The 23,777-nt window shown below is 33.0% G+C and overlaps 1 protein-coding gene and 1 long non-coding RNA gene across 2 annotated transcripts in view; one reads left to right on the top strand and one right to left on the bottom strand.

Moving 5' to 3' along the window:
* gli2a (GLI family zinc finger 2a) overlaps positions 1-23,777 on the bottom strand; it is a 157,500-nt gene that overhangs the window by 125,704 nt on the left and 8,019 nt on the right.
* On the top strand, positions 17,930-23,485 carry LOC147842422 (uncharacterized). Its single transcript, XR_015499731.1, has 2 exons — positions 17,930-19,472; positions 20,681-23,485. It is a non-coding gene; the product is annotated as an uncharacterized LOC147842422 (long non-coding RNA).

Raw genomic sequence — 23,777 nt, 5'->3', positions numbered from 1 at the left:
GGAGTTGTGCTTGTCACTCGGTTGGACGGGCAGGTGTGATGAAACCACTTTTTTCACCGAAGTTTAGCGGGTGCTGCGTGTAACATAGGCTACAACTGCAGCCACACACATTATGGTTTAAATCCATGTAATGGAATAACACTTATAGCACAGACATGCTGAAAGTCATAATGGTCGTAAACACAAATGGAATTAAGACATGTGGAGTAGTCCTATTTTAGTCACATTATTGAAGTGCAGTTATGTAAAAGCTGTAATCAAACTAGTAACACCATGAAGGATTTTTTAGCCACATTTTGCGACAGGACATACATACACGGCTGTTTGACACTATTCTCTGCACCTAGCAAGTCAGTAAAGCACCACAGACATACACAGCTAAGCACATGAACACACACACTCACTCACTCACTCACTCACTCACTCACTCACTCACTCACTCACTCACTCACTCACTCACTCACTCACTCACTCACTCACTCACTCACTCACTCACTCACTCACTCACTCACTCACTCACTCACTCACTCACTCACTGAAAAAACTCCTGAACATCATCAACACGGAACACAAGTTTATGCTGTCCGGGAAAAGATGATTTTTCATTTTTTTTCCATTCAGCGTGCGGTATCAAACTCCATTAAAACAACTCTCTCTTTATCAGTCCTTACTTCATATTCACAAGATCGCATCCAGTAGCTCAGAGTGAGTCACAGGGGCATGAATGAAATCTTGCTAAAATAAAGTGAAACTGATTTATTAAATGAAAAATATCAAAAAGACTTAGACTTTTTTTCTAATTAAATAAAAAAAATGTTTTATTCATATATATATATATATATATATATATATATATATATATATATATATATATATATATATAGCTAATATTTAAAATTATACATAAAAAGACTATTTTCCATTCACATAGGCTATTAGCAAACTATTTTGCAGTGTTTGCATGTCCTTTACTGCAAATAGAACTCATTGAAATAGAAGTAAAATAACAATCATTACAAGTTGATTTTAAAAAAGCAAAAATAATTTTGCAATTTGTGTTTTTTTTTCAGTTTAATAAAATATTTTTTTCGATCCATATATTTCATTAATGAGGATTTCTTAAAAATAGTGTAAAAGTCTCATTCTTGTAAACCCAATTTAGTGTTTAGTCTCATCTCGTGGAAAAGGCGTCGCAAGTTCGATTCTAGGCTTGAGGTCCTTTGCCAATCCTTCCTATCTCTCACTGTGACTGTCCTATCTAATAAAGTTGAAAAAACCCTAAAAATATAACTATAAAAACAAAAAGAATTTTGAAATTTGAGAGCTGTTCGTTACCAAAAACCACTATGATGTGCACCATAATATCTGGTGAAGTTAACTCACACCAAATAAAACAACATACTTAAGATTTAAGAATTTATATTAGTTTGTTTAAATAAGGACTTACAAAACACAAACTTCCCTATTTGCAGAGGTTAAACTATCAGTTTAATAGTTTGGTACATGTGCGAACAAAACTGGAATTGTTCAGCACAAACTACGCCATTGCACGCCAAGTGGATTACTGAATGCAAAAAATATTCTCCCAATAGTTCCACGAATGCGAAAGCTTCCAAGTAGCATTGAAAGGGTGTGACTGAAATGTTTCCATTATATAAACTACAATTGTAAAGAGAAATCCTTGACTTCCCTCTGCCCGTCTCATGACTCGTCTGTTTGTTTTGAGAGCTTAGAAGAGCCGTTGTAGAAACGCCATGTTACCAGAAGAGACAAAGCAGACAGCGAGCTGAGCAGAGGCCTGCTCAAGTGCCTGTGCTGAAGGCAGATGACTTGGCAGCACGCCGCTTGTTTAACTTTGTGTAACCTACAAGATTATCCTTGGTTCAGAGCAAACAGCGAGCGGTTTAGGATTGAAAGGAGGTCCAAACTGAGGCCATTCAAGTGTCTGATTGCGGCTGCCCGGGTTGTTTGTTCTTCAGAAAGTGAACAGGTTTAATACACTTTGCAAAGAGTGCCTTGCCTTCTAGATAGATTTTATAAACAATTCTCTTCACATTATAGCACTCATATAATGTGACTTGCATAGAAAAGGTGAGAGGGGATTTAAAAAATGGTAATTCATCTATATATATTTTATTTTATATTTATATAATTTTTAACTCTTATGAAAAATAGGATAATCACAATAAAACTATTATTGTGCCAAGTTTAGTTTTGCTTTTCTTAAAAAGGGTAGAAGCTTTTAGAAGGTAGTAGAAAAACATTGCAATAATCAATCTAATAATGCATTGCAATTTATTAATTTTGAACATATAAAGAACTAAATTAGTCAGAAATACCCTTTTATTTTTAAATATATATTTTATTTTATTTTCTTATTTATCATTTATTTATTTACTTATCATTTGTTTATTTATTTATATAATTGAATAAACAAACATTGTAAAATGCTGAAAATTCTATTTATTATTTTTATAATTTTTTTCAATTTACATATACTCAGCATTTGTTTTGTTTTTATCCCTTATATATTTATATTTGTTTGTTGTTGTTTTTTTTTTTGGAATTAACAGTAGTATTATTGTTTTATATTTATTTTCTATTTTCTTTTTAGCTTAATGTTTATTATGCACCTTAATGCATATTTTAAATGGAAAATCCATTTAAAAATAAATAAATAAATCATTATGTGATAATTTTATTTATTTATGTTCTTATTTATTTTTATTTATTTATTCAATAATTTATTTATTTTTTATTTATTTATTTATTTTCTTATTTTTATTTATTTGTATTTATTTAATTATGTATTTACTTGTTTGTTTATATTAATTTATTAATTGAATTGCATTTTTTATTATTTATTTATTTACTTATTAATTTATTTATATTAAACTTACTTATTTATAATATTTTATTTACTTAATATTTATTTATCTATGTATTTATTCAATTTTAAAAGTCAATGAGATGTATTCAATTATCCTGATCTCAATATTGATGTACATAATTTTTATTATTATTATATTATGATTTTTGCAGCCTGTGATATTTGAACTGTACTGTGGTACAAGGCATTTTGTGATGCACTTTACTAATCCTTTCTACAAATCAAAAGCCCAAAACCTGCAAGCCTGCATTTATCATATTACAAACACCGCCTAAAAACAACAACAAGCATATTACTTGTGGTGCAATAGGAGAATTATGCACGCAAAGTAAATGATGCTTTACTTTTGACCTTTCGAATGTTGTTTCTACACACTAATCCAAAATAGCTTCTTTTTTTAAAGTTCAGTATTCTGTAAGAGTACCTGTGGCCACATTCATCAGCCCTTTCTTGTGCCAGTCAAACATCCCTTTGCCAAGGTAAGCCGATTAGAGGTGGACTGTTGGAGTTGGAAAGCATCTGTCTCAGTTCTTGTTAGCCAAAAAGGTACATTTGCCATCCTGTCTCACTGACACCTCCTCACACTTTCCTTCGGAGATGTAACTAAACATCGTACATGTCAAAGGATTCATTTATACATTAATGATGAAGCCTACTAATGTTGCTTGTGAGTAGTTGTCATCAAAAGCGCACCAGCCAAATATAACAACTGGGACGTTTCTATACGTCTCTAATGGAAAGAGTCATCCAGGATTCATGGTTTTTCTTGTTCCATATCATTAGCACGATTGTTAAAAGAGAATGTTAAATGAAATGAATCCCTTTTGAGGACGTTAGTCAAACACAAACATGCTATTGCTGGCTCGAATCTCCTTCTTTTGCCGGTAACACCTAAAAGTACAGCCAAACACAGACCTGGAACAGACACACTGTAACAATGACTCATAAACACCTGTCAAAGATGATCGATCATAAGAATTTTATTATCAGTTAAAAATATCTATTCTAGAGTTTGGAGCTGATACTATTTGAAAGGGAGCTGGTGCTGATACTATTTTTTGCACTATATTCTGTTTTGCATTATACTGTTACTTTTTGCACTATATCCGGCACAACTCTGGTTTGCACTCCTTGCTATGTGTCCTTAAGTGTAATTCATCCAACATTTTCTTTTCGGCTTAGTCCCTTTATTAAAAAGGGGTCGCGACAGCGGAATGAACCACCAACTTATCCAGCACATGTTTTACACTACGGCCAATTTAGCTTATTCAATTCACCTGTACCGCATGTCTTTGGACTGTTTTTGGAAACCGAAGCACCCAAAGGAAACCCAAGTAAACACGAGGAGAACATGCAAAGTCCACACATAAACGCCAACTGACCTAGTGACCTTTTTGCTGGGAGGCGATTGTGCTACCCACTGCGTCACCATGCTGCCCAAGTGTAATTGTATTGTTTACTAATGTTTATTTTTTACTTAAATTTTTAAATTATATTACATGTCTAAATATATTTATTTCTATTAAATCATTTCTATTTAAATTTCTACTTTTTGTATTAATATTACATGTTAGGTACCTAGGGTCTGAGAACAACATGATTTTAATTCCCTGTATGTCCTGTACATATGGTTAAATTGAATTTGAAAAGTTTGGGGTAAGTGCAGTTTAAGAACTCTACAAGTATTTCTTTATTGTAGAGTATTTTTTGCAATTTAAAATGTTTTCTATTAAATATTTTAGTGGGTTTCCCAGTGATGGGTTGTGGCTGTAAGGGCCTCGCTGCGTAAAACATATGCTGGATAAGTTGGGGGTTCATTTCGCTGTGGCGATCCCAGATTAATAAAGGGACTTAGCCGAAAAGAAAATGAATGAATAAATGAATGAATTTCAGTTATCTGTAAATCATGGAGAAAATGTATCATATTCTATATTTTATATCTCAAATAAATAAATAAATAAATAAATAAATAAATAAATGAATGAATGAAGAATGAGCAAATAAATTGATACACAAAACAGGTTCATACACTCTAATGTATGAACACAATGAAAGATGTTTTACACCTTTATTATTTTTTTTATGTTTGAAGACCTCTTTTCATTTTAATTTTAAAAACCAACAACAAAAAATCTAAATATACACAACATATTTACTAAAAGCTATTAAGAAATCCCTTAGAAATCCCTATTTATGCAAACGACCTTAGTTTTATTATGGTAGAAAAGTAGTAACCTTTTTTTATTGACATGATGATTTGTACAACCACAGCTTTACAAGAAACACCATATTAATGGTTTAGTTCATACAAAAATGAAAATGACTTAATTTGTTCTCCCACAAGTTGGTTTTAAACCTTAATCAGTATCGTTCTTCTGTTGAACCCAAAAGAAGATATTTTGTATCTTCTTTTGTGTTCAACAAAAGAAAGGAACTCAAATAGATTTTGAACAAGTAAAGGGCGATTAATTTTTTTTTTTTTGGGGGGGGGGGGTAACTATAACTTTAAAAAACATGGTTAAATTGTGATTATCAAGCTTTTATTTGTAGTTTGTTGTGTTCAATTTTGAATCAAGTTAACTTTATGAGTCATGTAAACTTACATTATATGAAGCTGACTTAAAACAGCTTGCCTAACTTATAAAATTGAGTTACAACATGATTAACTTGGTTTCATTAGTTACAATTAACTTAAAACATTTGTTTGTCATGACTAAGTGATCATAATTTTTTGCAGTGTATTACAGACTCTCAAACTGGCCAACTTGGCATAGCTAATCAACCTAAAACTGCCCAAATTTTTGACTGATCTGCATAGCTGATAAATCACTCCCCCATATTGCTCTTTTCTAGTCCATGTTTGTCAGTAATCTAAACCTAACACTTTGATGAGAAGACCTGCCTGTACAGGTGTATGTAAGCGAGTGGACAGGTGGTGATGAGGGTGAAAAAGCAACAAGAAAGCGACTCTGTTCTTCTGCGTGGCTGCTTTGACAAATGCAGCGTGTGAAAAGGATCAGAATCTCAGGGGTGTGAGACCACGCAGGCTTGCGGGCTAATCCTCCATAGCCGCCCCCTACCGCATTACCCACCGACTGCTGAGCCAGAAAGTTCAGCCGTGACCGTTCACAAAATCCTACTGCCCAAGGATTGACCACCTTGACAAATCCAGAGCTAATGATCAAACCCTGTCAGTTCAACTACAACGTTCTGCAAAAGAGCATGTGATATAGTATCCGACAGTGAAATTACCAAACTTTCACTCAAACATTGATGAAAGTTTACTGTACTTAATAGACATAAGTTATGTGAACTAAAAATCTGATTGTATTAAAGGTACGATATGTAATTTCACCACTAGAGGGTGCATATTCACAACAAACAAAGACATAATTTGATGACGCCATGAATGAGTGTGGAATCATAGGAGACTACATTACATCCTATAGGACTGCTGTAGAAATCATGTTTATGGATGAGCTAAAGTATTCAAAATTCCCATCATAGAAGTATGAAGCAGAGTGAGGCTGAAAGTCAAACAAAAGTGCTGAAGCAATAGCTGATGAGAAATAAGTGTGACACTGCACGAAAAAACGCTGAGCTTTTATTATGCCACATTTGACCATCTACAGCGTTCTGCAATGAAGCATGTGATATAGTATCCAAGAATGACATGAACACATTCACTCAAACATTGATGAAAGTTTACTGTATTTAACAGACATAAGTTATGTGAACCTAAATCCTGATTGTATTAAGGGCACAGAATGTAATTTTTCACCACTAGAGGGTGAGCATTCACAACAAACAAAGCCGTAGTTTGATGACGCAATGACTGAATGAGGAATCATGGTAGTTGTTGTCTACATTACATCCTATGAGACTCCAGCAGAAGTAATCCAAAATTCTCATCATGGTGATATGAAGCAGCATATGAATTGCTGATGAGAAATGAGCACGACACTGCGCAAAAGAAGCTGAGCTTTTATTATGCCACATTTGACTGCATTCGGTTCTTCCAGTCATGAACACGTAGGGGAAAAGCAGCAATGTTTTATCATATTATTAAATGCATTTTATGTTTTATTATAAAACAAAACTGGATGTTGAGGGTATTTGACATAATTAAAATGGGGACAAAGTGACAGTTTGTGTCACTAGAGTAAATAGCTTATTTCGCTGGATTTTAACATTCTTTAGTATTTAGGATAAATGTAAGTACATAATTAAGCAAAACACATAAAACTGTTCAAGTGGTTTTTGGAGATTTTGATTAAAATAAATCTTCATATTGTGCCTTTACGATGAAATTAAACTGAGTGAAATCTGAGTGAATTTTATTTCCCAGTATGCAACGTTTTCGACTAAAAAAGCTAAATACATGTTGAAATGAGGTATTATTGTATGTTTTTGCACAGGATTAACATAGCGAGGGATAAATTGGGCATTAAAGGAATAGTTCATTTATTTTAGTATTTACTCACCTTTAAGTGGTTTCAAATCTTTTAGTTTTTTAAAAATAAAGAAGATATTTTGAAAAAAAGCTGTGGTCATGAAACACTGACTTTCATAGTAGGAAAAACAAAAATACTAGGGAAGTCGGTGGTTACTGGTTTTTAAACTTCTTCAGTATTTCTTCTTTTGGGTTCAACAGAAACTCAAGCTTTGAACAAGTGGAGGGTGAGTAAATGATGCCAGAATTTTCACTTTTAGGTAAACTATTGCTTTAATATTTTGCTACGTTGGGATGTACAGAGGTTAATGTTATGCTGCAATTTGTAGGGTTATCCTTGTAGTAAAGAGTAGAGCCTGTGGTTTAGTTAAGGATAAGCAGAAAAAAACGTTTAAGATTTTATGTACTGAATGAATGATCCACAACAAACAATTTTATAAAAACAGCTTCTTTTCTGTTGTAATGCTGCTCTGTGCAGTCAAAAAATGCACAACTTATTAAAAAGTCTTTGGTGTTCCCATGTTTTATATAAAACAAAAAAGAAACAAAAAAATCAAGTATATTTAACCTAATTAAAATGGCGAAAAAGTGACACAGTTTGTGTCACCATTTTAAATAGCTTGTTTCTCTGGATTTGAACATTCTTCAGTATTTGAGATAAAAGTACATAATTAAGGTTTTTGGATATTTTCATTAAAACAAATCTACATATTTTGCCTTTATGATGAACCTAAACTAAGAAAAATCTGAGTTTATTTCCCAGTATTCAGCGTTTTTGACTGAAAAAGCTAAATAAATGTTGAAATGAAGAATAATTGTGTGTTTTTCGCACAAAATTAACATTGCGAGGGATAAATTAGGTGTTAAAAGAATAAATCATCCAAAAATGAAAATGTATTAACCATTTACTCACCTTCAAGTGGTTTAAAATCGTTATTTAAAAAAGATTGAGTTTTTTTTTTTGTAACATTAAAGAAGATATTTTGAAAAAAAAAAGCTATGGTTGTTAATCACCAACTTTCATAGTAGAAAAACAAATCCTATGGAAGTCAACTGTCACTGGTTTCCAGATTTCTTCAGTATATATTATTTTGTGCTAAAAAAAAAACTCTGGCTTTAAAAAAGTGGAGGGTGAGTAAATGATGACAGAACTTTCGCTTTTAGAAGAACTATTCCTTTAGAATTGTGCTATCTTGGGATGTACAGAGGTTAGAGTTATGTTCATGTAATTTGTAGGGTTACCCTGTAGAGTAGAGCCTGTGGTTTGGTTAAGGATGAGCACAAGAAAAAAACTTTGATAATTTGTATACACTGCATGATCCACAACAAACAATTGAATAAAAACACCCTCTTTTTTGATAGTTAATAACTCATGCTACTAATACGCAAAACTTAGTTTTAGGAAAGCAAACTGCACAATGCAGTGTAGTCAATATTTATTAAGTTATAGTTAACATTGTGATTAGTAGAGAGACAGCTAAATTCTTCCACTCTCTTTATAAACATTAACGTAGTACAAATAAACAAAATAAAAGTCAAATGTGTCCGTTTACTATATAAATGACATTTCCACAAATGTTTGGAATAATCTGAACTCATCAGGTTTTACAGTGGACATCTGATTCTCTTTACACTAGTTGTAAATTGAATTTCCCTTCCAGAATGGTCTGACAAAGCCGAATGCAGTCGAGCAACAAAGCAAGACACAATCTGCTTCATCTTCACGCAACTTTCCCTCCATTTTGAGGAATGCAATTACACCAACTACTTAACACCAGCAATTATGTGGACTCCCGAAGTGTCAAAAGTGTTTTTCTTCCAGGAAGCACCGTGAACTTTCCTTCATTTTTCCCTGAATGCGTGACAGGCAGCTTTGACTGCTTCTTTCTGTGCCTGTAATCAGACTGAAAGGAAGCAACAGGTGTGAAAAAAAGACCATCCATCCCACAGGACCACGAGGGTGAAAAAAAGGACAGGTCGACAAAAACCCAGAGATAATGAGAGAGAAAACCCTTTCGCTGTTCTGAACAATCAAACGGAGGCTGAAGAAGCACATTCATGTACCATCATACAGAGCTGAAAATGTTCAATAAATTATGAGAATGATTTCTGAAGGATCATGTGACACTGAAGACTGCAGTTATGGCTGCTGGAAATTCAGCGTTTACCATTATGAAAATGAATTACATTTTAAAACACAAACAAAAAGAGATATTATACAACTTCTTAAACAAATGAGACTATTTACAACAACAACAACAACAACAGCAAAACAAAAATGTTCATGTAAAAAAAAAAAGTCTATATAGTATAACAAATGTGTGTACGGTAAGTATGTTTAAACAACAGTTCTGTCTAGTTCTCATATCTGACTGATAGCTGTGTGATTTTCTGCAATAACAGCCTTCTTACAGCCTCTTCACCCTCGTGAATTACTCCGCCCACATGGCAAGCAGAGAAATGAACTCGCTACAGTTTGACAAATATTGCAGCTGTTGGACAACATAATGTACTTTTGAGACTTTTTAGGAAAGAATGTTGTCGTTTAGATTGCAACTATGCAGTTTGTTTATAAGGATAGTGCCTATTTTAAGTATTTATATATTCTGAGATACAGCGCGTCGGCGGCCATTAGCCTGTTATTGAGCAGAGAAAAGAGGGCTGACGTTCTGCCACAAGATGGAGTCGGAGACCGGATAATACGTGCTAAGGGGAGAAAAAACTCAGCATAAATTTCAGATTACAGCAGAACAAATCATTATAAAACTGGCAAGTGACACTCTAAGTCGATCTCTTTCTTTTGAATGCTGTAGTGCTGCATTTATACCATGGTAATCTGCAAGTGTTTGCTTTGCTTTGACTTTTTCAGGGTTAATTATTGTGATCTCCCAACTGCAACAGAGAAATACTGGAAAATCTCTGTAGACTGATTGCATTTCATGTCGTTCAGCCCTATAATCCTAAAATGCGAGCAAAATCACGTTTTGTCATCATTTTAGACATGCTAGAGAATCATTTAAACACTAGCTCTAAAGTGATGTGAAGTAGCAACAGTTTCTGCTGTTCTGACAGTCAGCTGCAGATGTGAATGAGTGGCGAAAGAAAGTAGCCCCACGTACAAAAAGATTTTTAAATGTTTTTCTCTTTTATATATATTATTATGCTGTCGAACGCTTGTAAAAACTAAACATTACACTCGAAGCAGTGCGGTATGGCTGTATCGTCACTAGTGGAAAACTAAGGCACCACCAGTGCTGATATACTGTACTACCATATTGAACTGCTACGAGTGTGATTTCTTTTTTTTTTCTTTTTTTTTTCCATACTTCATTTCAAACTTCATGTTTACATAATTTCATTATAGAAATAATGAAAAACTAGAATATCTATTCCTTTGCAGGTTAAGCTGTTGTTGTTGGTATTTATTTTTATTATTATTATTATTTTACATTTAACACATTTATAAGTAAGTTAGGGTAAGCTACTGATCAGAAACATTAATTTAGAAATTATTTTTTTTTGTTACACTGTCACTTAACACGCTCAAACATACAATGTATTGCTATGTACATACAAAAACAAACTCAAATTTCCAAATACCAACAAACCCACATAAACATATAGGCATCATTTTTATTAATTTGGACCAGAGTGCTCAAAAGTAGAAAACAGGAGAAAAGCAATTATTTGCTACACAGGGCAACCCTGAAAAAAAAAGGCAAAAAATAAAGAAAATTGCCCTTCCAGCAAAAAAGTGTGTTTGCTCAAATGGCACTGAATACATATACTTAAATAAGTTTCAGTGAGGGCATTTTTATACGAATCCAGAGAAGAAATAGTGCAAAAAATATAATGTAAAAGCCACGAAAGACCACTGAAAGCAAATGAGGGTGGCATTACAAAAGCAATCTTGTTTACATTTAACACAAAACTTAAGAGACAAAAATGTCCATAAGGGTGTACATGGTTAAAACAAAATCAAACAAGATTTGTGATCTTGTGAAAAAAAATCTGACCCAGATACAGTACATCAAGAAAAGTATGACTGCAAGTCTAGAAGCCCAGCAAAAAAACAAAGCAAAGAATAAACATAAATAAATGCAGCTAAATTAACAAACAAACAATTTCTGTATGCTAATGGAATAAATATGTTTGGCTTGGAGCCTCATTCCTTTTCAACTTTGTTCCGGCTTGCCTTTCACAAACACAATGGAATGCAAACTTTCTCTTATTTGCAGATCTCTGTCTTCTCTGGCATCTTATCTTCTGCACAGAACCATGGTGGTGATATTAATCATTACTCTTGCTCTAATCTGTGCAGCCATAAGCGCAAGTGAGAACTACATTCAAAAGAATCCATTAACGAGCAATTAAAGGTGAAGTGATAAGACTTACTTCACACTTCATCTTAATGGCATGTTCAGTGTCTGTTTGCATGTGGTATGTGTCTTCTTGTCAGTCAGCAAAATGGATAATGTTACAAATGTGGAGTGCATCTATAGTGTCAAGAGGTCAGCAGGGTCGGGGAAGTCACTCCAAAATGGTTATCAATAATACATTAGTAATTGCATTTTCTCAGCATTATAATGAAGTAGCTTTACTAATTACTCCCACTGAGCCACAATTACATCACTTTGAATGTTTACTGCAACCCCTTTTTTCATTATAGCTTGGAATCTTTTTAAACAATGTCTTTTTAAAGAAATGGTTGCTTTTATTCAAAAGAAATCCACCAAATAAAGACAATATGATGTTAGAGAATTTAGTATTACCTAAAAAATTATGTACTTTTGAACTTTATATTTATTTATTTATCAAAGAAAACAAGACAAAATAAAATGCAAAACAAAATCAACAAATAAACTGCAAAACAAATGTTGCAGCCATAATTTATTTAGTATAATTAATTTAACTTTTCAAGTCATCTCAACTTACATAAATAAAATTGACTAAAAGTATTAAGGTAAACTTTGTATAACTTTAAAACTTGGTTGAATCCTGATTAACTTATTAAAATAAGTTAAAGCAACATACAAAATATTTGTTGTCTTGACTTTTGTCATTGTTTTACAGTGTACACTGTAAAACATCCTGGTTGCTTTAAATTTTTAACCTGAACCAAATTAACCACAAGGACATTGAACTTATATTCAGTTAAAATGGCTAAAATAAAGCTTGTGTAACTTATAAAATTAAGTTAGAACATGATTATCTTACTTAAATAAGTTACAATGAACTAAAACATGCTGTGCAGGACTGATCATATCATTTTTTACAGTGCAGTAATGGTCACACAATAACGGAAACTTGTTGTAAAGTGTTCCCATAATAATAAGCAACACAAGTTTTCAAAATTGATAACAATAAGGAATAATTATAGAAGAATAATGTGAAATCATAAAACATTACAAGAAAAAAAAAACATTACAAATTACACCATTTTACTGTAAAGTTACTGTAAATATCGCAGCTGCATTTAAGTATTTAGAGTAAAAATCAAGGTGACACAGTGGCTCAGTGGTTAGCACTGTCTCCTCACAGCAAGAAGGTCACAGGTTCGAGTCCCAGCTGGGTCAGTTGGCATTTTTGTGTGGAGATTGCATGTTCTGCCCATGTTGGCGTGGGTTTTCTATGGGTTTCCCCCACAGTCTAAGTACATGTGCTACAGGTGAATTGAATAAACTAAATTGGCTGTAGTGTATGAGCGTGCATCTGAGAGTGGGTGGTTCTTTCCCAGCACTGGGTTGCAGCTGGAAGGGCATCCGCTGTGTAAAACATATGCTGGATAAGTTGGCGGTTCATTCCGCTGTGGCGACCCCTGATGAATAAAGCGACTAAGCCGAAGGAAAATGAATGAATAAATCCAAAATCAAACAAAAAGTGTTCAGGGGTGATTAATGTGTCTGTGCTCTTTGGCTAAAGGATACATAAAGATATAGCGCAAAATAGAGTCCAAGGCACTTGGAAAAAAGTGAATAAAATATTTAAAAGGTCTTTATTATTATAAAAGTCATTGCGTTAAAAAATGTAATTGGAATTGCAATGTTAATAAAGGCTTTTTAAATATTTTTATTTTTTTCGAGTGCCTTGGCCTTATAATTTTGCTGTTTAGCATTTAGAGTACCTTTGATTGAGGACAATTTAATTTTTAATAATTAATAAGTGTTTAGAACACAGTTCAGTGAATTTCAACCAACAAAAGCTCTTATTCACTTCTTAATAATCATATTATGTCATTCTAAAAACACAACATAAGACTAAATTGAAAACAGTACATCATTATCATTTGAACTCACCCTGTTTTCCACAAATGTTCGCCTGTCAAACAGAAATATTTAGCTTTTGTGACCCAGGAGCACAAACAATTTGTGGGAATTTTCAAAAATACATTGTAGGAGTCAAAATTAATGATTTGTTTCCTTTATAAGATTGTGTTCTATGATATATTTAGTAAATGTCCTACTGTAAATATATCAAAACTTGATGTTAGTACTGTATAGTTATATATGTATAGCATATGTATAGTTAAGGCGATGCAGTGGCGCAGTGGGTAGCACGTTGGCCTCACAGTAAGAAGGTCGCTGGTTCGATCCTCGTCCCAGTTGGCGTTTCTGTGTGAAGTTTGCATGTTCTCCCTGCGTTCGCGTGGGTTTCCCCCGGGTGCTCCGGTTTCCCCCACAGTCAAAAGACATGCGGTACAGGTGAATTGGGTAGGCTAAATTGTCCGTAGTGTATGAGTGTGTGTGTGTGTGTGTATGTGTGGATGTTTCCCAGAGATGGGTTGCGGCTGGAAGGGAACCCGCTGTGTAAAAACTTGCTGGATAAGTTGGCGGTTCATTCCGCTGTGGCGACCCCAGATTAATAAAGGGACTAAGCTGACAAGAAAATTAATAAATGAATGTATAGTTAAGAACTTCATTTGGACATTTTTAAAAGTGATTTTTCTCAATATGTGGACTTTTTTGAACCCTCAGATTCCAGATTTTCAATAGTTGTATCTTAGCTAAATATTGTCTCATATTTACAAACCACACATCAATGAAAGCTCATTTATTTCCTGTCAATTTTCAAAAACCTAAACTCTTGGTTCAAGGTTTTACATTTACCATCTCTTTCTTTAATTTTTACTTCAATTTTAACACTCATGTCAACAATTACCATTTTTCAAAGCCAAAAAAAGCACAATGCTTACCCAGCTTAAAGTCAAAGTCAGACTATATATCCCAGCACTCACTTCCCATCCCAATCTGAATCTCACATGAAAATGAATGAGCGCAAAAGGTCAAAGGTTTTGGAGCAAAGCGGCAGAACTATAACTTCCTCCTTTCAACACCGACACCCCTGATGAGCCGGCGTCCCGTTAGAGGCACATTTACCCCAATGACCAGCAGGGAAAAGAAAAAAAAAAATGTCGGAAAAGACCAGAGGATGACCTTCCCTTCCCCCTCAAGCCCTCCATACATGCAATATCCTGTGCTTGATCTCTCTGTCCTCCCCAAAAAAATCTGAAACAGATGTTGACTTTTACAACAAAGTCTATGGTTTAAGAAAGCGGCACAGCGAGGGTCAAAGCGGACCTCTGTCTGAGTGCACCGAGAACCAAGTTGTATATGTTTGTGCACCTAATTAAATCGTTATGAGAGCTGTGTTTATACTACAAGTGTTTATAAATAAGGTAAGGCTTACTGAGAGGATACTTTAACGGCGCGTTGTGCAGCTGTTGCGTGTCACATCACAGATCGCAGGAAAGAATTTGCTCTCTCTGCACACCATTTGCTCGGGTCACTAAAGCAAATGGGTAGTTAGCGCTCTCTCGCTACAGGCCCAGCTGTCATCCCTCTGTCTGTCCTCCCAGAAAGAAACAGACGCAAATGTTAATTACACGCTTGTGAAGGCAATTATAGTTGCGGTGTAATGTAGTTTCAACGTAATTAGCAGCTAACTTACTGAACGGGACGCATTTTATTGTACAGTTTGGCTCGGGAGCTCGAGGGTGTACTGTATCATTATGGGTAAATATCATTTAGGCTGAGGAAACATTATGAATGCCGACCGCATAAGCCACACATGTTTTTGTGATTATGGATGTTTTTTAAACATGAAGTGGATTTGAACAATTGTTGTTGTTGTTCTTTTTGGAATAAAGCAATAGTTAAAATAACTAACCAACTACATGCCTACCTAACCAAAACTATACAAATATGTATTACAAATAAAATAGTTAAAAGTCAGAATTATTAGCCCCCAATTAGATTTTTTTAAAAATATTTCCCAAATGGTGTTTAACAGAGCAAGGACATTTTTGCAGTATTTCAAATATTGTTTTTCTTACTAGAGAAAGTCTTATTTGTTTTATTTTGGCTAGAATAAAAGCAGTTTTTAATATTTTAAAAACAAATCAAAATTAGGTCAAAATTAGTATCCTCTTTAAGCAAATTTTTTTCATCGATAGTTTACAGAACAATCCATCGTTATACAATAACTTGCCTAATTACTCTAACTTGCCTAGTTAACCCTTTAAATGTCACTTTAAGCTGTATAGAAGTGTCTTGAAAAATATTACTGATAAATCATATATAAATATATATATATATATATATAAATATATATATATATATATATATATATATATATATATAAATATATATATATATATATATATATATATATATATATATATAAATATATATATATATATATATATAAATATAAATATATATATATATATATATATATATATATATAAATAGATATATATATATATATAAATATATATATAAATATATATATATATATATAAATATTTATATATATATATATATATATATATATTTATATATATATTTATATATATATATATATCTATTTATATATATATATATATATATATATATATATATATTTATATTTATATATATATATATATCTATTTATATATATATATATATATATATATATATATATATATATATATATAAATATATATATATATATATATATATATATATATATAAATATATATATATATATAAATATAAATATATATATATATATATATATATAAATATATATATATATATATATAAATAGATATATATATATATAAATATATATATAAATATATATATATATATATAAATATTTATATATATATATATATATATATATATATAAATATATATATATATATTATATATATATATATATATATAAATATATATATATATATATATATATATATATATATATATATATATATATATATATATAAATATATATATATATATATATATATATATATATATATATATATATATATATATATATATATATAAATATATATATATATATATATATATATATATATATATATATATATATATATATATATATATATATATATATATATATATATATAAATATATATATATATATTATATATATATATATATATATTATATATATATATATATATATATATATATATATATATATATATATATATATATATATATATATATATATATAAAAATATATATATAAATATATTTATATATATATATGAATATATGACTTTTCACCATATTGTGATTACTGCTCTAAAATATGTTATTTTTAAATGTCTGGATAAAAAAAAAAAACCCTCTTCCCTAATATATAAAAAAGGTTGCTGTTTTATTACCCATACATTTAAAAAGAACAAATTTTAGAGCAGTAATCACAATATCGTGAAATGTCATATGGTTATCCAAGGTTATCATATCGATAGAATCTTATACCGTCCCATGCCTAATACGTTCTCATAAGTTAATTTTAGTTAGCGTATTTGAATACCTACCAAATGTTACCTAACAATGATTGAACATTTAATAATAATAGATCATCGTTTACTAATGCATTATTAAAATCCAGATACATACTTGTTACCATTAGTCAAAACGCTGTAAGTTAACATAAGCTAACAATGAATGACTTTATTTTAATTAACTAATGTTAACAAAGACGATTAAATATTGCAATAAACGGATTGTTCCTTGTTTGTTCATGTTAGTGAACTACTACACCGTTATTGTAAAGTGTGACCTATATTTTATAACACCATTTCAACAATCCTTGCATGTAAAACCTGTAGAAAAAATAAATCATCCACCATCATGTTGAGATATGAACTAATCCCTGATGGTACACGCATCTCTTTAGTTCAAAGTATGAGGCCTCTGTTATCTCGCTCTCTGATGATTTCTTCATGGCGTCAGCATGTGTGAGCTTATTTTACAGCTTTTTTTCTGTTGTCTGTTTTGCAAGTCAGTGATCTGTCAGCTGTGCAGGAGTTCAGAGGGTGGAGATCCTCTGCTGTCTGTAATGTGTGACGGTGTTTGTGTGGATTTCTAACTTTACCAGCTGCTTAACACCCTGACACTTACTCCGGCTGTGAGCTGGCTGTGATCACCTACTGGTCAATTACACACGTTCAGTTGATCGGTCAGCACTAATGTGACCACAAATGTTTCATTGATTGATTCATTTTTCTTCTGCCTTTATTCATCAAGGGTTGCCACAGCAAAATGAACCACCAACTTATCCAGCATATGTTTTACACAGCGCATACCCTTCCAGCTGCAACCAAGTACTAGGAAACATCCATACACACTCATTCACACACATACACAACGGCCAATTTAGCTTATTCAATTCAGCTACCGCATGTTTTTGGACTGTGGGGGAAACCAAAGCACCTGGAGGAAACCCACACGAAAATGGGAAGAATAACTCCACACAAAAAAGCCAACTGACCCAGCTGGGACTCAAACCAGCAACCTTTTTGCTAGGAGGCAACAGTGCTAACCACTGAGTCACTGTGTCGCCCACCACAAATGTTTCACCAAAAAAAAAAAAAGAACGATTTTATTACCATGACGTCAAAGCAAGTATTTAACAATGATGCAATTCTTGCCAAACAACTAAAGTTTATAGTGCCCTGGAGCTGCTTATGTAAAAAAAGCATCATAAATCCAAAACTAAAGTTTTCTCAATTCAAAAATAGTGAATTTACCCAAAAATGAAAAGTCTACCATCATTTATTCACCCTTGACTTGTTAAAAACCTATTTCAGTTTTTTCTTCTGTTAAACACAGAAGAAGATATTTTGAAAAATGAGGGTAGCTGACACTACCACTACCCACTGACTTCTATAGTATATTTTTATCCTTCTATGAAAGTGGATGGGTCCCAGCAACCAGCATTCTTCTAAATATCTTCTTTGGTGTTCAACAGTAGAAAGACTTTTCAAAAAACTCAAAAGGTTTAAAACCACACGTGGGGGAGTAAATGAAGAGCTAACTTTTGTTTAAGGGCAAACTATCCCTTTAAGAATGATGTAACTTTATAGGTCGACCCGGAAATATGCATAACACTGCTTCTCTTGACAAAAAAGCCCAACACTAGTTGGCTCGACAAAGGTTTATGATTCTTGCATGTTTTGCTTATCAATTAAAATGCTAATAAATGAGGGGGATTAAATGATAAAAGAGTTTATCTTTACATTTTGAACTTCTCTTCATTCTGGATGCCTCTCAATATATTATGCAGGACAATGTGTGGAAAAAAAACTAAAACAAAAAACTATTTTCCATTATTATTTTTATGAATGTTTTGAGTGACTTAAAACTCCCAATTTGGGGAGTCATTTATTTAAAGGTCTCGAGAGGTGTTTTGAAATGTGCATTTTTATTTGATGCGTGACGTAATTTCAACTAAAACATGACGATAGGGCAGGACATAGAGTAGCTCCTCCCCTTAAAAAACAGCCAATAGCATTTTGTTTTAATCACAGCTCTGCAGGTGAGAGTAGTTGAACTCAAGCACATTAAATGAAAAGAAAACGAGAAATGTCTTTAAGGGGTGGGATATGTCAGATAATACAGAGCATTTGATTGTTCAGAAGATTTGATGAAAAACTGAAGTATGAGGTGATGTCAAAAAAAATCTTTGATCCATTCACGCTCAGAAATGACTGCTTGTTCAAGCTACTTATGTAAAATAAGTTGAAACAACACAATTCTTTTGTGTTTTTTGCGACAACTTAATTGTTTTACGTTAAATCTACTTAAATTTGAGAAAAACAATTACGTTGGGCTCTATTTTGACGGTCCATGCGCAGAGTGCAAAACGCAGGGCGCAAACGGTTTCATGGCGTGTCAGAACGCATTTTTGCTAATTTACGGACGGGAAAATCCGCTTTGCGCCAAGGCGCATGGTCTAAAAAGGTTGAGTTTATTTTCTTAATGAGTTATAGGTGTGTTTTGAGAATAAACCAATTAGAGTCTCATCTCCCATTACCTTTAAATAAGCCAGCTGCGTCACGCCAAGAGCGCATTCGCTATTTACAGGACGCAAAGTAAGTCTAAGTGGAAAAAAATGAGCATTTCACTAGCAAACAGTTAACAGTTTTTTTAACAGAAAACTGTTAAACAGAGCATCTACTGCGTGAGAATGAGAGATAATGGATCACTTTCACATTCGCTCTTGGATAGGGAAACCTTTACGCACACACATCAATTAGTCTATAAATAAATAATTTTGTTTGTTAAGCGCAAATATTCGTTTCAAAACTATTTCTAAATTCAGTTCTAATTTCCAGCAAAAGAATAATAAACAATAATAACAAAATGTGCTCAAAAACCTGAGTTATATCCTAAAACACATGATGTGCCCCATATGGTCTAAAACCTGACAGGTGGGCAAATCTAAGCTTGTTTTTCATAAAACAAATATAAATATGGATATAATAAATAATACTGCTAATAATAATAACATAATACAAAAGCAAATTGTTATGAATGAACTGAAAAAGCCTCCCGAGATGAAGAAGACATAAAAGCAGTGATTTTCCATATTTATGTAGGCTAGAAAATAATATGTTTTGTAATATTTTAATCCTTTATATTTATATCCTATATATATTCTTATTATATCCTATATATATATCCTTAATATTTACATTTTTTCATATATGTAAAGATATTTGCCTATTGCTCTCTTGTGCGTATTAAGCAGTGCGTAAGCGAGGCGCAACTCTGCGCCGGAGTTTAGACCGGGTTTGTTTTGGTCTAATGAAAAATTTATTTTAGTTTCTCAAAATAGCAATGCGCCAGCGGTCCGCCTCAGAACGCCTTCCTTTTTAGACCAGAACGCCTATGGACGCACATATGAGCGCTAATGCATTTGCTATTTAAACAGCGTAGCGCAAAGCCTCAAAACGACTCTTGCGCCCAGCTGAAACTACCAAACAAGTATTGCGCCGCACCTTGCGCCACATTGCGCCGGGTGTATGATAGGGCCCGTGAACTTGATTCCTTCCTGTTGACCCAACAAATAGATTGTGTGGAACCCACCAGTGTACATGGAAGCGACAAACTGCAAGCTTTGGATGTTTACATCTTTTAAATGTGAATTTTGCCTCAGTTTTTTAAACTCGTCCAGTTTAAACACTAACAAACGGTTACTAACATCTAAAAACATTATTTTTATTCTGCACAAACTTTAAGCTCCACCAGTACTTGTTAGATGACGACAGGGGCACACGTGATCTTTATCCAGCCCGCGTATAAAGAACTGAGCTCAGTTTGGCCCAAATCCAGCTCGGCGTTCAGGGAGAGGCCACAAGCGGGAGTGGACATGTGTGTCGGGGGAACGGAGCAGGCTGATTGCTAAAGATTACCACATGGCTTCTCCTTGCTCAACACATCCAGCTCGTCTTCCAGTCTGTTGGAGAGGAGTCTGCGGCCTGGCAGGGATTCAGCGCTCCTCTTTGGATCTCCCTGCTCATCCTATGGAATGAGACTGATCTATCTGCCCACTTCATTCCTGGCAAGTCTGGTCAGGAGCTGGGAGGCCGCCTGATAAATCACAACTCCCTTGCATCGACTTCTCCGTTTTCCAATCACTCCGGAAACAGAAGACTATCCTAGTGAACCGCCGGTGGCCTCTTCAGAGCTATTCCGACTCGGTTTCTGCATCCGATTAGCTTCGACAACAAACACTTGGAACAGTGTGCTATTGTTTGAGCCGGTGACAGTGAGAGGGTAAAACTGCGACTCGCAGACTGTGAAGATGATACAATAACTGTAACGATGATACAGGCAGATGCTGTGAAGAGGTTCCCATAATGGAGAACTGGATAGTCCGTCAGCAGCCCTTCAGGAATTAATTAACTCGCACATCAAAGCTAACCCTCAGAGGCCACGGTGTCACACGGTACTTTGATTTAACGCTGGCTGTTGACTTGATAGTAATGCCTATCCTGACACACACACACACGCGCAGGTTTAAATTCTGTGCGCTCTTATTCGAGAAGTAAAACTTCTGCAAACTCAGTGGTTCACAAGCTTTTTAAGACAAGCAAGGCCTTTGATCAGATTGAAAAATCCAAGTCCCAAAATGGGAATTGTAAAGAATTAATCGATTTCTGTTGCGGTGCTGATTCTTCTTAACAATTCCGGTTCCCTAACAGCTTCATCAGTGATTCTTTTAGTAGTTTTAAGGACTATTTGGGAAAAAAAGCAAATGTAACTCTGCTGCCAGCTGGTGAGATCATTTTAGTAATAAATAACTTGGACATGTCTCAGAATATTTAGTGCCTTAATATGTTAGTGCAACACTAAAACGCAAACACTGCAAAAACACGTTTTGCTTACTAATGTTTATAAATAAAAGATAATGCAAAATGTCCATCTTAGCATGTTGTCTGATGACCATTCTATCAGCTCAGCAACTACAATGATTGTTTTTATTTTTTCCATAGACAACAACATTTTCAAAATGATGCAGTATACATCAATGTAAACAAGCTGCTTAGTTGAAATCCGTGTTGAACAGCCCCTTGTTCATGAAAAAATTATTTTGTTTTAAGGCAAGTTTTCATCCTAGGTATGGGCCAGTATAAGATACTGACGTTATGATGACCTTTGATAAAAATATCACGGTTTCACTGTATCACGGCATTGTGATTAATGCTCTAAAATATGTTCTTTTTAAATGCCTGTGTAAAAAAACACAATATATTTTATTATAAGAAACATTTAAAATATTTTGGAGCAGTAAACATGTCAGGGTAAATAATTCAAATAAACCATTGACTTCTGCTGTCTTCATTAGTTTAAAATAAAAACTGAATTCTTTACAATTAAAAACAGCATCTTTGGATATCTATTAGACTCTCCTGAAAATACTGTTGTCCTAAAAAAATAAAATAAAAAAGTGTTTAAAAAATCTTACATATACCGTAGAAACAGTATAACAGAATTTTTTTTTTGGTTTTAAAACCTTGACTTTTCCAAACCACGGTAAACCTTGAAAACAGTTATCATCTCATCCCTATTTCAACCTGACTATGCTTAAAAAGTTTACCCAAATTCACCCAAAAAATTAACATATACTTACTATTTACACATACATACATACAGACATACAAACAAACATGTATTCGTTCCAAACCTTTATAAACTTATTTATTCTGTATAAGATATATTGCAAAAAGCTGTAAACCGGTAACCATTCACATCCACAGTTTAGGAAAAACAAACACTATCTCAATTGATACAGGCTTGCAGCTTACTTCAAAATATCTTTTTTTTTTTTAATAATGGAACAACTGAAGGGTGAATAAATGATGACAGAACTTTCAGTTTTTGAGAACGCTACACTAAAACCCAAACACTGCAAAAACACAACACATTAAGCTTACTATTGCTTATAAAATAATACTAAGATAATGCAAAATGTCCATCTTAGCACGTTGTCTGATGACAATTCTATCAGCTCAGCAACTACATTGATTGTTTTTTGAAGTTTTCCCATATAGACAACATTGTCGAAATAATGCAGTACAAATTAACGTAAACAAGTAGTTTAGGTGAAATCTTAGTTGAACAGCCCTTTCTTCACAAAAAAATCATTTTCATTCAAATCAAAGTTTTCAACATGAGTCCATTGAACTTATATTATGTTAAACTGACTTAAAACTGCTTGCATAACTTATAAAATTAAATTAGAACATGATTAATTTTGTTACAATGACCTAAAAACATAAGCTGCCAGGACTAATTAATCATATATTTTTTACAGTGCAAAAAAAGAGAAAATTCACCCAATAATGAACATTTACTTACTATTTACTCCCCATTAAGTGGTTGCTTATAAAACTTTTTGAATTGATTTATTTTGTTGACACAATATAAGACACATTGGGGAAAAAAGCTGTAAAACAGTAACCATTCACATCCACAGTTTAGGAAGATGGAATACTACAGGTGTCAATGGATACAGGTTTCCAGTTTACTTTAAAATATCTTCTTTTATACTGGAACAATTGAAGGGTGAATAAATGATGACAGATTTTTTTCAGTTTTGGGAGAACTCTCTGTTTAATAAGTG

This window comes from Danio rerio, chromosome 9, assembly GCF_052040795.2.
Source record: "Danio rerio strain M-AB ecotype USA chromosome 9, GRCz13ab, whole genome shotgun sequence".
Taxonomy (NCBI): Eukaryota; Metazoa; Chordata; class Actinopteri; order Cypriniformes; family Danionidae; genus Danio; species Danio rerio.
This window is presented reverse-complemented; position numbering and strand designations above follow the sequence as displayed.